The sequence below is a fragment of the Pelodiscus sinensis genome, chromosome 2, assembly GCF_052426305.1.
Source record: "Pelodiscus sinensis isolate ZL-2025 chromosome 2, ASM5242630v1, whole genome shotgun sequence".
Classification (NCBI taxonomy): domain Eukaryota; kingdom Metazoa; phylum Chordata; order Testudines; family Trionychidae; genus Pelodiscus; species Pelodiscus sinensis.
The window spans coordinates 42,750,130-42,757,744 of NC_143053.1; positions in this window are offsets into that span (position 1 = coordinate 42,750,130).

Sequence of the window (7,615 nt, forward strand, 5' to 3'; positions counted from 1 at the left end):
AATACTGGGCATAATACAATCATTGTGCCAGTTCATTGATCACCTTCCTGCTATTTCTCATCATGTTTTCTTTTGCTGTCCTTCTGCCAGCATTCAGCCTCTCTGACAGTGTGCAGGGCCAAGTCAAATTGGATTAATTTTGCAATTAAGATGTGAGGGACAAATCAAATTCTTCCCTAATGAGAAAATATCATGTTACAGCTATTGTAGCCCCTTTGGATACTAGTTTTGCAATTTCCCAGTCTTCCATTGACAAGCTGTGGGTAGCTCGATGAGTATCCTGTGTGTTTGTCTGAAACTAAGGGGGGATGTATGTCATCCTGGAAAGTAAAAAATATGTAGCACTTTAAAGACTAATAAGATAGTTAAGTGCTACATATTTTTTCCTTTTGTTTTACTAAGATCAGACTAACACAGTCTGTTACTATCCTGGAAAGTGTTATTTATATATCACAGTGAGGCAAGAGTGGGATGGTACAGGCAGAGAACCTTTGGCATAGTCAAATGTGCTTCCTGCATTAGACAGTCTCAAGGCACTATGAAGTCAATCCAATGAATGACCTACTCCTTTAGGGCTGTATTAAGCAAAAGCTAACTCCTGAGTAAGGGGCAGCAGGGGCATTAGCTTAAGAGGAGCGCTGAGGGAGGGGAAAATACCTCAGAAAGAATCATTTTTACTTCCCTGCTCCAAACTTGTTCCAGGATAAGGGAGAAAAGGAGATGAAGTAACATTGCAACCCATAAAATGCTTACCTTCTCTCCTCCTGCTATCTGTTGGAAGAATGGGAGGAATTCTCATTCTTCTCTTCCCACCACCTCAGAAAATATCAGGCATGCAGCACCCTACTCCTCTCTACTGCCTATAATGCAGGTACTAGTCCTCTTTACCTTCTTTCTCTGCACTGCCAAGTTCTGGTGAGGCACAATAGACCTCTAGACATGGAACGTTTTGTGGTTTGCTCAGTTCACTTAATCATTCATGACTTGAAAGAGCTTAAACTGAACTGTCTGAATTATCACTGTAGTGTCTCAGAGCCAGTCCTCACCACAACTTGCAACGTGAAACAGCAGCATTCACATTTGCTTCAGGGTATTGAAAAGTAATGAATTGTTTGCATATACAGCTGTGTGAACAGCTGATTCTTCAGTTCACTGGCTCTAGTTAAACTGAAAAAAAAAAATTTGTTTGACATCAAATGAATTTTTTTTTTCAGTAACTCAAAAAATATTTAGGGTAAAAAAAATTTCACTTTTTTTGAGGTTTTTTTTAACCCTTTAATACTTTCTAATAAAAGTGAATTAAATTTAGAAATTAAGTCATTTTTGAACAAAAAAATTGAAAAAGTTTGTTCAGAGAATGTCAAATTAATACTTTTGATTTTTTTTTGGAGAAATTAACTTTTTTCTATCAAACAATTCAACTTCAATCTGAATTTTTCGGGGAAAAAGTTTATGCTATATTGACTTTTAAGACTGTCAACATGGTCTCTTCACAGGAGGTAGGGGATAGAATGGGCATTGCTGGGTATCCCTCCAAGCACAACAAAAACATTAAGTGAAACATGCAACCATATAAATGTTTCTAGCACAGTCCTACAACTAAAAATCTGGTTCAGGTTCTTGTTAAAAATTTCTCTGTCTACTTCTGCTCTCAAGCTGGAGTAATTCATATGGCTTCCGTGCATAACACACTCTGATTATGGATTATCAGTTATGAACTCTGCATGGACTCCGAGGAATCACTAGTGCTTTACCTTCACAGGGAAATAAGGCAAACATTACTTTTTCATGTAGGATAGTGATATGTCTGTATCTGTGCAAGTTTTTTCATATGGTTGATGGATTTCCATTCCAAAGGGCTAAATTTGGTGCCTTGCATGTAGAATAGTGATATTCTGTCTGTATCTATGCAAGTTACAATGAGTTCAATAAGAGTACAAGCAAGAAAAACAACCTGAACAATGAAAAGGACTCAAGTTAGCACCATATTTTGTATGTGCTGCTACTAACAGAACTGCACACTCCCATTTCTAGTCTCATTGAATCTTTACAGAAAAAAAACTAGTCAATATCATGTTTGCTTTGCACCTGTCTGACCTAAATCAGCAGCCTCTCACAAACATTTAGGCCAGTGGTCTCCAACCTTTTAAAGCACAAGATCACTTTTTGAATTTAAATCAGTCCAGGATCTACCTCCAACCTAAATACTCCTGCCCTGCCCCTTTTCCGAGGCCCTGCCCCTCTTCTTTGCTGAGGCCCTGCCCTCCTTACTCTGTCAAGATGGGGTACAGGGAAGGGAGACAGATTGACATCAGTGCCCCCTGCCTCGGTCTCCCCCACTCTGCACAACAAGCAGGAGGCTCCCAGGAGGTGGCTCTGGGCAGGAGTAGCAAGGCAGCATGGGGAGGGAAAGCTGAAGTGCCAGCACTCTATAGACTCCCAACCAAACCAGTCAGAATCACTGGTCAGAGGCTCCAAGATCTACTGGTAGATCCTGATCTTCTGGTTGGTGACCACTGATTTAGGTAATGCCCTTGCCCATAACAGAGTGGCCAGACCATTATCTGGCTCCTGATACTACTTCCCTTCAAGTCGGGTTCTTCTTGAAGAGAGATTGTTCCTTGTGTAAACAGTGCAAAAGGAGTGACAGTTAGTTGATCAACCCATTTCATTTAAACAGTAGAAGATGGAGGGTTGCAATCAAAAAGTTTGGGGATGAGCGCTAGAGAGGAAAAAAGTGTTTGCCAGTTTGGTGAAGTGGGGAGAAATAAAACATGGAGAGTGACAGCAGAGATTCTGTATTCATGCAGATTGCAGAATTTGGAGGCTCAGCATTTGACAGGTAGTTGGGTATTTTCAAATGAAAATAGAAGTGGGAAGAGATGAGTGTGAGAGACAAGAATGGACTCCAATGAAGAATTCAAAGGATGAATAAACACATTCCAAAATATGCTTCCGTTTAACCAAGCAAACTTTAAAGAGGAAGAACAGAAAACTGTCAAAGTTTAGCAGTCATGAGATTATTCAAATCTCCTTTTAATATAACTAACCTTTAACATAATAATAATGAAAAAGCTCTAATTACTACTTAGTCTTCCAGACATTTAAAATATTTTAAATATTAAAAAGAAAAACAAAGCAAAATTCTGCACAGAGAATGTTATTTCACTCCAAAAGCTCGGTATTTAGAAGTGATTGTGCTTGGGTTCCCCCCCCCCCCCTTTTTTTTTTTTTGCTTAAGCAAATGCCTGAAAGCAGAAGTAAGGACACAAACTGTCTTATATCTGTGCAGATTCAGGTAAGGCAATGTACTGTCTGTTTCCCTGGTGTATAAAAACTTTTACTAGACATCTGGACAAGTGACAGGAGAGGACTGACTATATAACTTGAATGGATGAAGGGGAGAGCTCCTGATTATTCTGGACAGCCAAAGAGAATGCCTGTGCAGATTACCTTAGAGGAGCATGGTCAAGGAAATATTCTTCTCGTAGGGCGTGTCTAGACACTTCTGTCAGAATAAGCTACGCAATTTCAGTCTAAGTCAAAAGTGCTTATTTTGACATCGGATGCTGTGTACACAGAGCCAAATTTCAAAATAAAGCACTATTCTGACACATCCCTTAACCATCGTGGAACAAGGGTTACAGGGATGCCAGAATAGCGTGCTCACTGTTTCAGGAAAGAGTGGGCACTTTTAAAGACGTGGTGTTGCCCTTTTGGGATACTTCCATTATCCTGAAATAGCAACGCAGCCTAGACATACCTTTACTCTGAGGTGGTTGTCAGACATGCAGCTGTGTGCGTGTGTTCTGTGTGTTAAACTGGGTTTGGCCAGACAACTGTGCAGCAGGCTCCCATCCAACTGTCCAATAAGACCAAAAGATTTGGTTTAACAGTGAAGGCATTGGGCCAGCTTTATTGCTAATGAAGCACAAGTGCTAATGCCCCCTCTCTCAATGGTTACAGATACACTAACACACATCAGCTAACATGTATACTAACACAATGGTGGGACTTTTTACTGCTCCCTAGACCAAACAAAGGGTTGAAGCAAAATATTCCATCACTTACAGACTGAGGGTACGTCTACACAGCAGTGTTATTTTGGAATAACTGATGTTGTTCTGAAATAACAATCTGCATCTACTCTACAAGCAGTTATTTTGACAATGTGACCTTCCTAATGTGACATGTCTAAATAATGTCAAGCTGGAGAACTTCTTACTCAGACTCCTATAACCCTCATTTTATGAGGAAGTGCTCTTCCTCAGACTTCCTGCTGTGTAGACAAAGCCAAAATAAGCTATTTTGATTTTAGCTATGCAATTGACATAGCTGAAGTTATGTAGCTTATTTTGGCTCTAGCCCTGGGCTGTTTCTAGACTGGCCAGTTTTTCCGCAAAATCAGCTGCTTTTGCGGAAAAACTTGCTAGCTGTCTACACTGGCTGCTTGAATTTCCGCAAGAACACTGATGATCTCATGTAAGATTGTCCCTGTTCTTGCGGAAATACTATGCTGCTCCTGTTTGGGCAAAAGTCCCTTTTGGGCCAGTGTAGACAGCTGAGATTTGTTTTGCGCAAAAGCGCGTCTAGATTGGCCACTGACGTTTTTCCGCAAAAAGTGCTTTTGCGGAAAAGTGTCCATGCCAATCTAGATGCTCTTTTCTGAAAATGTTAATGGAAAACTTTTCCGTTAAAAGCATTTCCGGAAAATCATGCCAGTCTAGATGTAGCCCTGCTGTGTAGACATGCCCTGAGATGCAAGTTGTTTATTCCAGATTAAATAAGGTGGGTGCATAACTGATTGATAACTATTCTCTGGGAATGGCTATCCAATGGTTCACAGTCATGCTGGATGGGCATGAGTGGGGGTTCCACAGTGATCAGTTTTGGGACCAATTCTGTTCTATATTTTCATTAATAATTTAGATAACAGCATAGGGAGTGTGCTTATAAAGTTTGCAGATGATACCAAGCTGGGAGGCACTGCAAGTGCTTTGAAAGATAGGATTATAATTCAGAATGATGTGGACAAACTGGAGAAATGACTGTTAAGGAAATAGTACTGCAGAAAGGGATCCAAGGGTCATAGTGGACCATAAGCTAAATAAGAATCAACTGTGTGACACTGTTGCAAAAAAAACCAAACCAAAACAAAAAAAACATTATTTTGGGATGCATTAGCAGGAGTGTTGTAGTAAGCAAGACACGAGACGTAATTCTTCTACTCTATGCTGATTAGGCCTCAACTGGAGAATTATGTCCAGCTCTGGAAACCACCTTTCAAGAAAGATGTGGACAAATTGGAGAAGGTCCAGAGAAGAGCAACAAAAATGATTAAAAGGTCTAGAAAACATGAAGTATGATTGAAAGAATTGGTTTGAGTCTGGAAAAGAGAAGACAGAGAGGGTACATAACAGCTTGCAAGTACCTAAAAAGTTGTCACAAAGGGTGTGTCTAGACTACATGCCTCCTTCGACGGAGGCATGTAGATTAGCCAGATCGGAAGAGGGAAATGAAGCCGCGATTAAAATAATCGCGGCTTCATTTAAATTTAAATGGCTGCCCCGATCTGCCGATCAGCTGTTTGTCGGCAGATCGGGGGAGTCTGGACGCGATGCCCCGACAAAGAAGCCTTTCTTCATCGACACAGGTAAGCCTGGTTTCACGAGGCTTACCTGTGTCGATGAAGAAAGGCTTCTTTGTCGGGGCATCGCGTCCAGATTCCCCCGATCTGCCGACAAACAGCTGATCGGCAGATCGGGGCAGCTATTTAAATTTAAATGAAGCCGCGATTATTTTAATCGCGGTTTCATTTCCCTCTTCCGATCTGGCTAATCTACATGCCTCCGTCGAAGGAGGCATGTAGTCTAGACACACCCAAAGAGGAGGGAGAGTAATTATTTTTCCTTAACCTCTGATAGGATAAAAAGCAATGGGTTTAAATTGCAGCAAGGGGGATTTAGATGGGAAATTCACTTTTAACATGGATGTATCTTCACAATTTATATTTGATTCATATTCTGCTTAATTACTATTTATCAAGTGTAGTAAGTTTATTCAAGGCAACTTCTACAAATTTAGGCTGTCTCTACACTGGCGTGATCTTGTGCCAGAAGTATGCAAATGAGGCTAAGCTTGGAATATTGCTGAGCTTCATTTGCATATCTAATGAGCCACCATTTTGCACAAGAGGCTCTTGCACCAGAAGGAGCTGTCTACACTGTCCCTTCTTGCGCAAGAAAAACCCTTTTGCACAATGCCGCTAAGCTGATTATTTTCAGGACATAGCCTTACTGTTTTCTTTAGTACTGCCATCTAGGATATATTAGTTTTTGCAGTAGAGACAAAACTGGTGGGTTGAGTGGTAGAAAACTAACCACAGTGCTTTGGAGCTCAAGTCATGTCATATCAGATAGCTAGATGTAAACACAGCTTATTTAGAAGGTAGATTACAGCAAGACAAAGAATGGTAAGGGCATATTTGCTTTAAACTGTCATAGTAACTGTGAAGCTGCTTCAGGTAAACTAGGAAGCAGGAGTGCCTCCACAAATGTCAGTTCTTACTCTACAACAGGGTTGTCTTCCACAGCATTTAAGTGTGATCATTTACATTTTATTTATAGTCGAAATTATTCCAGAAGTTAGTTCTATCTGACTTCAGAAATAGAACGTGGAAGAAGAGGATGAGAGGAAATAAACCTCACCACCAAAAAATTTGGGAATTTCACAGCAATGACTTACATCTATTATTTGTGCATATTAAACTCTTCTATCTGAGGATGTTCCACTGCATGTCGTTGTCTTAGTAGAAAAGGTGCAGGACACATGTTTAATAGAGCTGAATAGTGTGAGCTTGACATTTGGTATTACCCTCTTTTCTTCTTGCCTGTTTATACCCATGTTCACCTTGCAAGGGTGTCATTACCTATGACAAGTAAAGGAAGATCTTTATATGATACACACCATTGTAACATGCATGGGAGAGACAAGCTTCAGGATAGCTGGAATCAGAATTAGAGCCCTCAATAGGATCAAGTACCCAGGCCCCAATGAGGTACATTGAAATCAGCTTGATTACCCCAGCAAAGAAGTTAAACCACTTCATTTCCCTACCCACTGCTTTGTCTATTTAGAATAAGTTCTTTAGAACAGAGAATGTCACACTAGGCATTTTTGTACAAGGCCTAAGAATGTGGCTTCAATTTTTGTAGTACAGGCAGTCCCCAGGTTACATGGATCCGACTTACATCGGATCCCTACTTACAAACGGGGTGAGGCAACCCCGCACTAGCTGCTTCCCCCTAGCAGACCAGGGAGACGCGAAGCTAGCGCCCTCCCGCCCAGCAGACCAGGGAGTCGCAGAGCGGCTTTTCTCAGCAGACACCTCAGCTTGAGAATAAAGGACTGAGGGAAGTGAGGTGTGGGAGAATAAAACTGAGCTCTGGAGAAATGTTTGGCTAGCGTTTCCCCTACAATATGTACCAGTTCCAACTTACATACAAATTCAACTTAAGAACAAATCTACAGTCCCTATCTTGTACGTAACCCGGGGACTGCCTGTACTGTAATTTTAGTACACCCATAGCTAAGCTTTTAGGGGACAAAAGGTGAA